This window comes from Halichoerus grypus, chromosome 8, assembly GCF_964656455.1.
Source record: "Halichoerus grypus chromosome 8, mHalGry1.hap1.1, whole genome shotgun sequence".
In the NCBI taxonomy this organism is placed as follows: domain Eukaryota; kingdom Metazoa; phylum Chordata; class Mammalia; order Carnivora; family Phocidae; genus Halichoerus; species Halichoerus grypus.
In genome coordinates, this window is record NC_135719.1 from 81,718,688 (window position 1) to 81,734,078 (window position 15,391).

At 41.3% G+C, this 15,391-nt stretch overlaps 1 long non-coding RNA gene across 4 annotated transcripts in view; it reads right to left on the reverse strand.

Moving 5' to 3' along the window:
* The window catches only part of LOC118550031 (uncharacterized), a 152,606-nt gene that overhangs the window by 32,420 nt on the left and 104,795 nt on the right, over window positions 1–15,391 (reverse strand). For all 4 annotated transcript variants that reach the window (XR_013440636.1, XR_013440634.1, XR_004924368.2 and 1 more), the window contains one exon: window positions 10,471–10,622. This is a non-coding gene — a long non-coding RNA (uncharacterized LOC118550031). The remainder of the gene's footprint in view (window positions 1–10,470; window positions 10,623–15,391) is intronic.

The window sequence follows — 15,391 nt, forward strand, 5'->3', positions numbered from 1 at the left end:
TACACGGTAGCATCAATCACCGGATTTAAAAGGATGTCCAAAAGCTTTTGGGTTAAAAATACTTATTTTTGTAATGGACCTTCTTTGTCACCCAAGTTAGGACTTGAGAGTAAGTCTTCCCCTACATCTTTCACTTAGGTTCCTGACTAGAATGTAAAACGGTGTGTATAACTTGAGATTTTTGAGGTGTGGAGCCTGATCAGACAAGTATTTAAAATAATATGTGATATCAGGAAGGCCGTAGTAATTGATTGGAGGTATTTGGGAACAAATTTTGTCTTTTTACCTCATTAGAGTATCAAAGAAGAGATAAGTCTCCTAGTATGTGAACATCAAAAGCTTCTCTTCCTGAAAACAGGTGCCACGCACCCTGGTACTGGGGGGAAGCTGGTACAGTATTTATGGGGAGGTGTTTGGCAATATTTATTCTAACTGGTTTGTTGAATGTGCTGGTCATAGTGGGGTGCAAGCTGCCCGGGAAAAAAACATATTTACTCACGACCCTAACTTTCTTCCATGCTACACTGACTCTCCATTCTCTCCACTCTGATGAAATCTTGGGTAGATCCAATAGCTTTTCCAGTTGTTTTCACTTATTAGTTGAATAGTCTCATTTTTAGGTATGAACAGGCTTGGTCCAGTTGCATATCAAAACTTTAATCTCATCCAGTTTAAACCTTCTCCCCAACCCCTGGCTCAGTCTTGACTCAGGCTCAGAAACCTGAAGCCCAGAAAGGGACCTTGGTCAGCTTTTCATTATTTTCTTCTTGTTCTTTTCCTCTATTTCTTCCTGACTCACTCTGTGACCTCTGGCTCCCTGAGGGTTGGTGCTGGGGGAGAAAGACAAACAAAGGGTGGAAAAGTTCTTCAGGGACTGGAAGAGGCACAGTGTGGCTTTGGTGCCCTTTGGGTGTGGCCAGCATCCAAATGCTTGTCCTTTTATGGGATGATTTTGGGGTTCGTTGGAGACGAACATTCACCTGAACATGCCTGACCCCTCCAACACACTCTCCTGTTGACCGTTTGTGACGCTCACACTCAGACTCTGCTTCCCTCCCCATGCCAACGCCCCCAACCTGTTCTTGGTGGGCTCCTTGGCGATTCCCGCTCTCTTCCATAGGGCCCGCATCGGGTCACAGGAAACACGTGATTGGAGGAGGTCCACCTGCTCCCATGCGGCCCACAGAGACAGCTTTGTCACAGATTGTGGCCTTAGGATGTTTGCACAGTACTAGTCCCTCCATCCCCCAAATTCCACGGCAAACAAACAAACTCTCTGAGTGGCTCTTATGAACCCCCTCACTTAGGTTAAACTAGAAGGACAACAAGCTCTGGAAAGGAGAAAGAGCACAGCGCTGCCAACTCTCCATTCTCCCACTCTCTAAAGAACCCTTCTCCTAACCTTCACCCCTCCAGGAATTCCCAGCCTTGTCTTATGTACCTGGAGGCCGAGGTGAGGCAAAGGCAGAGAGAAAGCTGGTACAGGTATCCTTCACTTTTTTGAAGCTCACATGACAACACCACCTCACTTTTATGAAAGACCTACATTAATACTTGTTTTCATTAAATGACAGAAATAGGTGGTCTGTCACTTAGTTTGGTCTTTGGGACCTTTGCTGATAATCTAAGTCAACAGAAAAAGTCACATCTAATATCCTATTACTCTATGAAAATTAAAAATGCGCATTTCCTTGCACTTTTGCACAACAATTCTACTTCTATGCATTTATCTTATAGATATATATGTGTATGTATAGAAAGACATACGTACGAAGACCCTCATTGTAGAGGTGCCTGGCTGGTTAATGCGACTCTTGATCTCAGGGTCGTGAGTTCAAGTCCCGCGTTACGTGAAGTAACTTTTTAAAAAAGTTACTTTTAAAAAAAGATATTCTTGGGGCGCCTGGGTGGCTCAGTCATTAAGAGTCTGCCTTTGGCTCAGGTCATGATCCCAGGGTCCTGGGATCGAGCCCCACATCGGGTTCCCTGCTCGGCGGGAAGCCTGCTTCTCCCTCTCCCTCTGCCACTCCCCCTGATTGTGCTCTCTCTCTCTCAGATAAATAAATGATTAAAATCTTTTTTTAAAGGTATTCCCTATAGCTCTATTTATAAAATCAAGCATTCTGAAACAATGTGAATGTCTATGATAGAGAATATATTACAGTACATCCATTCAAAAGAATACTACGTAGGCATTAAAAAGAAAGTTAGGGGTGCCGGGGTGGCTCAGTCGGTTGAACATCTGCCTTCGGCTTGGGTCGTGATCTCCGGGTTCTGGGATCGAGCCCCATGCCAATTAGCATGGGTCCCCACGCGCAGCACAGCCTCCATACTTGTGGCAGGGTTTTGTGCGGCATGAAAGCTCTGTAATGCATGTGTCTTAGAAGGATCATTCTGGCAGCAACATGGAGGGTGAAATGAGAGGACGTGAAAGACAAGAGCAGCCAAAAGGCCAGAACTCAGGCCCCAAGCACCTGGGATCTGATGAGGGGGAGGAGGGGAGGGTAGATACAGGAGATTGGAACCACTGACAACTCTTGGAATTAATTTGATTTTGAGGGTGAGGGAGGTGGAGCTTTCTATATCGATGCTGTGGTCCCTGCTTGGGGCATTGGATGGATGTGGTTGCCACGGACAGAGATAAGAAAAAGTAAATTGACAATAAAATATCAAGTTCCATTTTGGCCAGGTTGACTTTGAAGTTAACTGTTCAGTAGAAAATTAGCTATTTGGATTTAAAACACAAGAGAGGTTTGGGTTACTATATTTGAAAGTCACCAGTATCAGCACAAATAATCCTATCAGTAAGAATTTTAAGCCAGAAGAAAAGAAAGTCATGAAGAAGGAAAAAATGACAGTATTTGATGAAAACAAAACAAAACAAGGCCCCTAGGAAAAAGAGTTTTCCGTTGCTTTTCTCCTTTATTGGACAGTCTGCCATTCCTACCAGGCTCTGGCATAAATCATCTAAAATGATGAGAAATGGGTGCCTCCCAAGTGAAACAGCTCTTCAGGGACCCCGTGCGACTCCCTTCGCTGGACAGGAGACACCAGATAGTCACCCAGAGTTCCAGTGAAAAAGGTACTTGTCACTAGAGACTCAAAATCTCCTTCACAAAAGGAAGGAAGCTAGATTCTGATAAATCGAGTAATTACTAATACTGAAAAGGTTTTTCTGGCTATACATGTGAAGAAAAAGAAAGCATATTTTAAATAAATCCTGGCAGACAGTGTGGTGACTTTGCAATAATAAGACAATAGAGCAGCCAGCCGGTTGTCCCAGATACTGTGTACCCTGGACGGCGGCAAGCTTTAAAATTTACCCAAATAACTTAAATTCCGGTCTTAGCAAATCTGTATAAATTTAGGTCCATCATTCAGAAGTTGCTGGGACGGACCTTTCCCATCAGTGAGTGTTATCTTGGTTCCGGCACAAAAAAGATTCAAAGAGTATTTGGCCTTGGCCAAAATGGACCACTACCAGCAACAAAATGTCTGTGATATTTTCTTGCACGCACAGGACAGAACACCTGAATTTCCAGACTCTGAAAGGAAGGAAGTAGAAGAGCTATGGGAAAACAATGCATATAATTGTTTGCCTCTCTACACTGATATCCATTTATTTCTCCATCCTCCGCAAAGGGAAGTCATCAGTTAGGAAGAAAAGGATCTTGACTACCTAAGAAAACTCTTAAAATTGCAGAATTTTGAAGCACAGAGAAATGATGAGATCGCGAGGTCTCTTTGTCATGAATCGTGGATGAACTACTGAAAATCAAATCATCTCTTGGAACTGTTTGTAAAAAGTTAAGGACAGAGACTAAGGAAAATTTATTTAGAAATTTTAAATAGCCAACATGCATGACCTTAATTTTATTACTATAATGTCAGTAGACAAAGCAGCAAAACTTGAAGAAAGAGGAAACTGATGCACCAACAAATGATGATTTTGGTGGAAAGCAGGATGTGACAACAAATGGATATTGTTAAATTATTGTGAGAATTTTCAGAAGCAGATCATTTCACTAGCAGAACAGAATAAGCAACAATGCCTGGAAAGAAATGGCAAATATGCTAGAATGACACTCCAAGAACTGTTATTTCTTTTAAATTACAAGTTTCTTGGGACGCCTGGGTGGCTCAGTCGGTTAAACGTCTGCTCAGATCATGATCCCAGGGTCCTGGGGTAGAGCCCCACGTCAGGCTCCTTGCTCAGTGGGAAGCCTGCTTCTCCTGCCTGCCGCTCCCCCTGCTTGCTCTCTCTCTCTCTCTCTCTCTCTGTCAAATAAATAAAATCTTAAAAATAACTAAATAAATAACAAGTTTCTCTTAAGGTCTCATGCAAAGCAGTTCAAGTATTCTTAGAGCCAGCCACACAGGGACACACAGGGACACACCCAGCCTGAGCCGCTGAGATTTTCCTACAGAAGAGGTCTCTCCCTCTACAAGGCCGAGATGCCTCCAGCTTGTTACATTCTGTATACACAGAGAATGGTTTTTGGTATGTTTGTCCAGCTTTACAAAAAAAAAGGGGGGGGGCGGATAAAGCTAAACATATTGTTTTGCAACTCAATTACTTACATAGTATCTGGTTATATGGATACCGTAAATTACTAAACCTTTTATCCATTGCTACCTGTTCAGGTTGTTTCTATATTCTGCTATTGTGACAATACTGTAGGGAATATCCTTGTATGCACATCTTTCCATGTTACTGTAGGATCAATTCTAAGAACAGAGATTATGAGTCACATGTTAGTCATATACATTTTGACACAAAATAATTGAGAAATATTTGCTTTACATTCTTTAAGGATTTTGCATTTGAAATATTCTTTGTTTATATAAGAACTTTGCTGCTATAAATACAAGTGGTTTTATTTCACTCACCCCATACTTTTGTTTTGATTAATAAAGAATTACACAAACTTTCTAATAATATGCTCAAAAATATACAAAATGTATATTTTGACTTCACTTTTCTTTAAGAAGTAGTTAAAAAACAAGACTATTAAAACAATGACAGATATGATCTGTCATTTGGTATTAAGCTTTTAGTCTATTATGTTTTGTAATTTTAAATGTGAAAAAAAAGAAAAATAACAGCTTTAGTTATAGATGCATTAATTAAATAATTCTCTAATGAGGACTTGTAATAAACTCTAATACCTCTCGATTGAGGATCTCAAACGTTTTTCTCTAACTTCAATTTCCCAAAGCTATACATAGGTGATTTAAAATTAAGTAAATAAAAAAAGTAAGTAAGTAAATTTGGGGGAGATACAGATCCAGAATTAGCAGCACTTAGTGTTTAAACAAAAGCTGACACTACATAAATATTGTCGACTGTCCTCAACACAATAATGAAATTACTTTCAGTAATTAAAGCATATTATCCCATAGTAAATCTGAAAAAATACCTCTATTTACATCTATAAAAAGATGACTTTTCTAATAGTACCCTTGAAGGGAGATGCTGAAGAAATCATGGAGGTAGGCAGGCATGTGAATGCAACAGAGTAAAAATACTCAGTTGCTTAAATCAATCTTTCCTTGCACAGTAAATGCAAATGCAAATTATGTTATTTCATACATAAATTTCAATAAGTAAGACCGAGGGGCTAAACTTTTAAATGGAAGAAATCACAATAAAAGTTTAACTTTTAAAATATTCAAAACTTCCATATGTCAAAAACCCATAAATAATAAAACAATCTGATATTGGTAGAGAAATAGAACAGTATAACCATCAGAACAGAGAGTCAGGAAACAGACCCAAGTGTATATGGGAAACTAATAAATGATTAAAGTAGCATTTTAAATCAGTGAGGCAGGAATGGGTTCTTTGGGGAAACTGACCACTGAATGGAAAAATCAATAGAGTTAGATCCTTACCTCACATCATATGTACAAATAAGTCCAAATGGATTAAATATTTAAATGTGAAAAAAATCATAGACATGCTAGGTCAAAATATAGGAAAATATTTTTATAATCTTCACATGGGCAAGGAATTTCTAAGTATAAACTGAACTCCCAAAATCACAAAAGAAAAGAGGTATAGATCTGATTGTAACAAAATTTAAAACTGGTACGTATTAGAAAATAGGCACAGTGAAAAGACAAATGACCAACTGCTGACACATGTAAATGTTAGCGACTGTTACTATATAGGAAAGTCATTCTCATTAGTGCTCACAGCAAGTTAAAAGGAAATAAGACAGGGGCGCCTGGGTGGCTCAGTGGGTTAAGCGTCTGACTCTTGATTTCGGCTCAGTCATGATCTCAGGGTTGTGACATCCAGCCCTGCGTGGGGCTCTGCATGAGGAGTCTACTTAAGATTCTCTCCCTCTCCCTCTCCCCCTCCCTGCCATGTGTGCGTGCTCTCTCTCTCTCTCTAAAATAAAATAAATTTTTTTTTTTAAAGGAGATAAGACATGTAAACTCATTCCAGTTTCCATGCACACATATCTGCTGGGTGTATGCTAAATGCCAGTCATGGTCCAAGGTGCTCGTGATACACACCTTGTTAAGTCTTTGGAAATTATGGTGAGAGCAGTAGGGTACCATTAAAAGATTTTAAAGGGTTCAGGAAGGTTCATGCTCGGATTTGAATTTTAGAACAATCGTGCTGGCTGTGGTGTGGAGAACCAACTGGAGGGTTGTTAAGTAAGTGGATTTGAAGATTGGAAAATCAATTGAGAGGCTATGACAGTAACTCTGGTGGTGATGATGGGGGTTTATACGGGGCTAAGTATGGGATGTGGGGGTGATGAAAGAAGAATGCTGTGCACTGTTTAGATGGTAAACTAGACAAGACCTTGTGGATTGCATCTGGGGGTTGATGTAGACACAGGAAGAAAATACGCTACAAGTTTCTGGCTTGAGCAACTGGGAGAAAGCTGGTGCCACTTTACTAAGATGAGGAAGCCAGGTGGAGGAGAAGAGAGTAGAGGGAAAAATAATGAATTCAGTTGCTGACCTGTTGAGTTTTTGGTCATGTGGGACATCTAAGTGGAGAGATTCGGAGTACCGCTTAGTAAAGAAATCTGGGCTAGAGAGTGATAGATCCCAAGTGTCTCAGGTTTCAGCATCCAGGAAGAATAGATTTAGTCCCATTATCATTATTTCCCAAGTTTCATGTGGTCAAGTCTACCATCTATATGATTATAGGAATTCTACTTTCCTGTAATTACTCAGTCTCCAAGAATTTCCAGGAATTCTCATGGGATGCTTCCAAGCATCCAAGAATTGAACCTATCCTCAATTTTCAGGGTTAGAACTGATCTCCTTACCCAACCCTGCCACACATATGGTTGGCCAAATGGGAAATTCACAATACACAATGCTGGAGAAACCAGGAATACCAAGGGCCACACTGCAACACCTTCCACGCTCGGGTTGCGATGGGGTATTTGAGCATGTCTGTTTCAGTGTTCACTGCCCTTCTCTCTCCTGCAGCACACACATTCTGGAAAGGTGATCAGATAATGAGGAGTTCCAGCATCAGCCTGCTCCTCTTTGCCTAACTTCATCCTGTGCAGTGAATTCTCCTCTGCCTTCCTCAATGTCTGTCCCTACAACCTGCCTCCTTTGAGGCTCCTCCAGCCATCAGACATTTTTCTATATATCTGAATCACAGAGCCCTTCCGCCCTTATGGAAATAAATGGCTACAAGTCGATAGGGGAAGATGTGTCATTGAATATCCCTCACCTGCAACATCTGAGCTCCAGTTGTTGCCAGGACAAGATTCTGTTTTATATTTAGTATGACAATGCCTTCGTCTAAGTTGGAGTCCTGCTTAAAAAATTAGGAGCCTAGGGGCACCTGGGTGGCTCAGTCAGTCAAGCGTCTGCCTTCGACTCAGGTCAGGATCCCGGGGTCCTGGGATCAAGCCCCGCATCGGGCTCCCTGCTCAATGAGGAGTCTGCTTCTCCCTCTCCCTCTGCCCCTCACCCTGATCATGCTCTCTCTCTCTTAAATAAATAAATAATATATTTTTTTTAAATTAGGAGCCTCTAAAAGTCTCATTCGAGACCTTCCACATTCTGTCAGGGGACTACGTTTACAACCGTCCATCCATTTCACACCCACCTGCTGATCAGCCCCTCTTCACTAACGTGTCTCAGACTCTAGATGTGTCTGCAGTCATGGACAGCATCGTCCTCCTGTGTCCGTTCCTCTGACAGCCATAAATAGAGTCAAACGCTCTCATTTTATAGGCCTACAGTACTTAGCTTGAACTTTGGCATTGCCCTTATCATTTATTCATGCTGCAAATATTCTTTGAACAAAATTATTAAGGGCAATTAGCATAGTGGCCAAGAACACTGCAGTAAGATTGCCTGGGTCCACAGTCTGAATTTACCACTTTTTAGTTGTGTAAGTTCTGGCAAGTTCTTCATCTCTCTGTGCCTCAGTTTCCTGGTAAAACATAAGGATATGTAAAAATGGGGATAATGAAACACTTCCCTTTGGAATGAGAATTAAATCAATTCATTCAGGCAAAGCACTTAGAGTGGTGCCCATACAAATAAGTACTAAGTAAGTTTTAGTTATTGTTATATATTTTATGTTTAAGATACAGCATAGCAGCTGCTACACTAAATTGCCTCTTGGTCACTTTCTCTGGGTCAGCATATAGGACAAATACAAAAGCTTAACATCTGCCTCTGATTGTACAGAACCTGACATGGTTTCTTGAAGAATCCTTTGACACCTTCATTTTTAACAGTTTTTATCCTGCCGAGAATTGTCCCAGAATGAGCTGAACACATTTTTTTTTGGTCCTGACTACATCAACTCTTTCTGGCTTCACTTCTCATTGAATGATAATTATTTGAAACCTGTTACATGCCAGGGCTAAACGTATGTGATCCTGTCCTCAATAACACTTACGGGAGACAGGCATCAAATAAAGATAAAAATAATTGCACAAATAAATATATAATAACACAGTGGTAAGTACTTGAAGCAACAGGGCAAGAAGGAAGCAAAACAAGGAGCATCTAATTTACATTGGGAGGTTAGCGAGGATCCACTTATTTTTTTTCCTTTTTTTAAAAAAAAGATTTATTTATTTATTTAATTTTAAAAATTTATTTATTTATTTATTTGAGAGAGAGCGAGAGTGAGAGAGCATAAGCAGGGGGAGCGGCAGAGGGAGAGGGAGAAGCAGGCTCCTCACTGAGCAGAGGGGCAGGATCCCAGGACCCTGGGATCATGACCTGAGCCAAAGCAGATGATTAACTGACTGAGCCACCCAGGCGCCCCAAAGATTTATTTATTTATTTATTTTAGAGAGAGAGAAAGGGAGGGGGGGCAGAGGGAGAGAGAGAATCTGAAGCAGACTCCCTGTTGAGCGCAGAGCGTAACATGGGGCTGGATCCCACAACCCTGAGATCAGGACCTGAGCTGAAATCAAGAGTTGGACACTTAACTGACTGAGCCACCCAGGTGCCCCAATGAGGATCTACTTAAAGAAGTGATGTTTAATAAGAAACCTGAAGTTTGAGCAGGAATAGCCAGGTGAAGAATGAAAGGGGGCATCCAGGTGTGTGTGAAGAAACCTGAAGTTTGAGCAGGAATAGCCAGGTGAAGAATGAAAGGGGGCATCCAGGTGTGTGTGAAGGCCAGAAGGAGGGGAAGAGCTTGTTGAGATCATGGAAATGGACCTCAGCCGGGGAGCAGCGAGATGAGACCCTAGAGGGACATGGGGTCAGGTGACATGGGGGCTCGTGTGCAGGGTCAGGGATGTGTGGTTCTATTCCAAGAGTTTTGGAACGCCTGAAGGGCTTTATGCAGCAGAGTAACAAATAATGGTTTCATATCTTTAAAAGATTGCTCTGGCTGTGGTATGAAATATGGATTGGAAAGCAGTGGAAACAGATGAATTTCAGCTCCCTGAAACAATGGATATGGTTTCCAAAACACACTGCTAAGCGAAAAAAAAGCAAATCACAAGAGAATGCATTTAGATTGACCCCATTTATATAAAGTGCCAAAAAAAAAAAAAAAAAAGACAAAGAACCATTAAGGATTTGTATATATATGCTACAAATATAAAGAAATGCAAGGAAACAGTTATCACAAAAATCAGAATAGTGGTTACTTCTGAGGGGACACAGCAGAATTCCTGGTTTGGAAGGGGCATATGGAAGACTTTAAAGACATTTGGAAATATTCCATGTCTTAAGCTGAGTAGTGAGCACATAAGTATTTGTTCTTTAAAGTGTTCATTTACATTACATATCCTTTTCTCTATGTGTGATATATTTCGTAATAAACATTTAGGCTACCTAACTCCAAAAATTTTTGTAAAATGTTAAAATGTGAAAAAGTTTGGTGATGGACATGTGAGTATATGTTATATTACTCTTTATAGGTTTCGGTGTGCCTGAAATATTCTAAAAATTATAGTAAATAGCAAAGGGAAAATAGATCCAAGGAGGGAGAGCATTATTGCTTACCTCCAAGGGCATCTTCTTGTTCTAACCAGTTGTGCAGGTGGAGGTGTGCGCCGGGGTGTACTGACACGGGCTACAAGGTCAATGTTGCTCCCCGGAGCTCTGCAATGCAATGGCGCTGTCACTGGGTGGGGACACCACTGCAGAAGTCCGGTCTGTAGAGAACGATGACTTGAGTTAGGATATGGCTTAGAGAAAAAGAGACATATTCCGGTTATATTTAAGAGGTAAGAGTGGAGTTGAGAACAGATTGGATGTCTCACTGTATCAAAGGGACGGGAGACACACCTGCTCCGTGTCATTTGGCTTTTCACAAAATGTTATTCCAAGAGCTGGGGGCCGCTGGTCACAAATGCTTCACAGAGGCTACCTCGGAGGCTTTGAAACTTTGATACAACTCTCTCAGGCTGTGCGTTTTCCAAAGTCACTCCAAAGACCTTTGAATACTGTCCCTGTGCCAGATTTCCCAACAGCAACTGCCAAACAGCTGTGGAAGGAGCATGAAACAGAGAAGGGACTCCTGCGGCACCCCAAAGGCTGAACTGACTTCAAAATACTTCTAGAATTCCACCTGCATGTCCATGCCTGCTAAACTCCATGGTTTATACTCACATACTTAAGTCATTAAGTTATAGGTTTCACTCATTCATGCTGGCAAGTACCATAATTCCCATCCCCCTGGCATGTGCACCCACAGTCAGTTATCACCTGGTCCTGCTTCCTGAGCCCAAGTGGCCCAGCCTTCCTGATCCACCTGAATCGGCAGCCACCTGGGACCAAGCGTGACAGTGGTGATCGCCAGCCCTGGCCAGAAGAGGCAGAGCCCAGGTGCCCCACCCTCACCAGCACTGCCTCCCCTCAAGGGGCAAACATTCATGCAGTGATTGAAAAAGTGGTTGATGTGGCATCATAGTCTAGGCTCAGCCCATTAGGGTGGGGCTGTGGGGCTCTCTGGTGCACTGTGCTGTGGCTTGTGGACACGTGGGGCACCCATGTGATAGCTGATAGGCCAACAGAACAGTTACCTCTCCTTTGTTCATTCTAAGTGCTTATTGAGCATTTCTCTGGTGGGAGCCACTGGGTCAATCTTGGTATAAAAATGAACAAGATGGTCAAAATACCACTTGTACTTTGTGATGTGTATTGAGTGTTCTGAGAGCTACTTTGTTGTGTGTTTTTTGTTTTTTAAGATTTATTTATTTGAGGGAGGGAGCACGTGCAAGTTTGAGGGGAGGGGGGTGGGAGGGAGAGATAGAGGGAGAAAAATCTCAAGCAGATTCTCCACTGAGCACAGAGCCCATGACCTGAGCCAAAATCAAGGTTCGGTGGCTTAACCAACTGAGCCACCCAGGTGTCCCCTGAGAGCTACTTTGGAAGTCACTGTCTTTCCTACCCATGCACTAAATTTTTCTACCTTCCTTAAAAGTTTTGCTTGTGTACAAAGGAAACAGTCAACAAAACCAAAAGACAACTGACAGAATGGGAGAAGATATTTGCAAATGACATATCAGATAAAGGGCTAGTATCCAAAATCTATAAAGAACTCATCAAACTCAACACCAAAAGAACAAAGAATCCAATCAAGAAATGGGCAGAAGACATGAACAGACATTTTTCCAAAGAAGACATCCAAATGGCCAACAGACACATGAAAAAGTGTTCAATATCGCTCGGCATCAGGGAAATCCAAATCAAAACCTCAATGAGATACCACCTCACACCAGTCAGAATGGCTAAAATTAACAAGTCAGGAAATGACAGATGTTGGCGGGGATGCGGAGAAAGGGGAACCCTCCTACACTGTTGGTGGGAATGCAAGCTGGTGCAGCCACTCTGGAAAACAGTATGGAGGTTCCTCAAAAAGTTGAAAATAGAGCTACCATATGATCCAGCAATTGCACTACTGGGTATTTACCCCAAAGATACAAAAGTAGGGACCCGAAAGGCTACGTGCACCCCGATGTTTATAGCAGCAATGTCCACAATAGCCAAACTGTGGAAAGAGCCAAGATGTCCATCAACAGATGAATGGATAAAGAAGATGTGGTATATATATACAATGGAATATTATGCAGCCATCAAAAGGAATAAGATCTTGCCATTTGCAACGACGTGGATGGAACTGGAGGGTATTATGCTGAGCGAAATAAGTCAAACAGAGAAAGACATGTATCATATGACCTCACTGATATGAGGAATTCTTAATCTCAGGAAACAAACTGAGGGTTGCTGGAGTGGGGGGTGGGGTGGGAGGGATGGGGTGACTGGGTGATGGACACTGGGGAGGGTATGTGCTCTGGTAAGCGCTGTGAATTGTGCAAGACTGTTGAATCTCAGATCTGTACCTCTGAAACAAATAATGCAATATATGTTAAGAAAGAAAAAAAGAAGAAGAAGAATGTAGCAGGAGGGGAAGAATGAAGGGGGGGAAATCGGAGGGGGAGAAGAACCATGAGAGACAATGGACTCTGAAAAACAAACTGAGGGTTCTAGAGGGGAGGGGGTTGGGAGGATGGGTTAGCCTGGTGATGGGTATTGAGGAGGGCACGTTCTGCATGGAGCACTGGGTGTTATGCACAAACAATGAATCATGGAACACTATATCTAAAACTAATGATGTAATGTATGGGGATTAACATAAAAATAAAAAAATTTAAAAAAAAAAGTTTTGCTTGTGTAAAAGTCTTTTATCCATTTTACTGGTAGGGTCTATTCTATTTGTCTTTCTTTTTAGCAGTGGAATATTACTTAGTTGATTTTCTTTTTTTTTTTTTTAAGATTTTATTTGTTTATTCATAAGAGACAGAGACACAGAGAGAGAGAGAGGCAGAGGGAGAAGCAGGCTCCCTGCTGAGCAGGGAGCCCGATGCAGGACTCAATCCCAGGACCCTGGGATCATGACCTGAGCCGAAGGCAGATGCTTAACAGTCTGAGCCACCCAGGCGCCCTACTTAGTTGATTTTCAAAAATCCATTGGATATTTTCTGTCCAGCAGGTATTTCTACCAGGAGTATTTTATAGCCTATGATCTTACGCTGATGCTCATGATCTATCTGATGGTATTTCTCCTGGCTTGCCTTCCCTGGGGCAAAGGAATATTAATGATGTGTGTTCTTGGGGTTCTGTATGTGAGGGATACACAGGAAACTGAGTGTGAAACACCCCAGCAGGCCAGATGCAATTCAATTCACCAACTATCCTGAGCAACACACAGCGGGGAATGTCATGGTTTATATTAAGATTCTGATACCAAAGTCTGACAAAGCAAATGAAACAAATATCATTGACCAATTTTACTTGTGAATACAGGTGGAAAAAATACAATGTTAGTAAGAGCAGATTCAAAAGTATGTTAAAAGAATAATGACCAAACTGTAATAGCACCATATGGCGACAGATGGTAGCTAGACTTGTGGTAGGCATAGCCTAACATACAGACCTGTCAAATTACTGGGTCATACACCTGAAACTGAGTAGCATTGTGTGTCAGCTATACTTCCATGAGAAAATAAAATTAAAAAAAGAATAATGACCGGGAGTTTTATTTCTGAAATGAAAATACAGTTTATGATAAAAGAATTTAGTATACTCATAAATTACAAAAGAAAAAAACCATTTCCGAAGATGCCAAAAAGAGACTTAATATAATTTAACAGGCATTTCTAATTAAATAAAAGCTATTACCGTATTACAATAAAAAGAATACAAGAGACACCAAAAGCCACATCAGATTAACAGTGAAACACTAGCAGGAAGAAGACAATGAAGGATATGATCACTGCTACTTAAGTTGCCCGTGTTCATTGGGTTGGAAGACTCAGAATGTCATTTCTTCCCAAATTGAGCTATAGATGCAATTACAACCCAGTAAGAGTCCCAACAGCTTTTTGGTAGAAATTGACAAGCTGATTCTCAAGTCCATATGGAAATGCAAATGACCTGGAAAGCCAAACAACTTGGTAAAACAACAAAGTTGGAGGACTAACACTACCGGATTTCAAAGCTTATGTAAAGCTACAGTAATTAATACAGTGTGGAGTTGGGGTAAAGATAAGCAAATAGATCAGTGGAACAGAATAGAGAGTCCAGAAATAGACCCACTTACATGAAGACAACTGTGTTTTGACAAAGAGGTAAAGGCAATGCAGAGGGAAAAAGAGAGCCTTTGGACAAGTAGTGTTGGAACAAGTGGATTCTTACATGAGAAAAAAAAAAAAAGAAGAACTCTGAGCCCTACCTCACAACATAGGCAAACAATAACTCAAAATGGATCATAGACCTAACTGTAGGGCCTAAAACTATATCATCCTAAAAGAAAATGTAAGAGAAAATCTCTGGGACCTTAGGTTAGGCGAAGATTTCTTAGATACATGCCCCGAGTGCCTACAATAATCATCTTTGCTTGGAAGCCCTGACTCTTATCCCTGGACAGTTTTTTGTTGTTGTTTCGTTCTGTTCTTCCTTAGCACTTTATACATGATAGTCATCAAATTATATTATAAACATCTGTTTATATTTCTCTCCTCCATTGAGCACACGTGGAATAAAGATCAGGTCTTAATTATTTTAATGTCCCAAAGTCCAATAATGTTACTTACATGATGTTTGCAACTCCAAGCTTAATCAGGAAGAAACTCTTTCCTAGAAGTCTCCCAGTATAACTCCCTGATGTCTCATTGGCCAGAACTGGGTCATGGGGTTACCTCTAAGCAAATCACCAGTTAATGGAATTACCATGATTTACTTGGACCAATTATGCCTCACTCTTTGGGGACAGGCTTCCTTTCCCCAAGGAGCGACGGCTGTTGGGTAGGCTAGCTGCATAGAACTCAACAAAAGTATGGTAACGGTGGAGTTGGTAACACTAACCAGGCTGCTTCATTTTCCACTGTGAAAGTATAATTCACAAACAACCTTGCCTTAC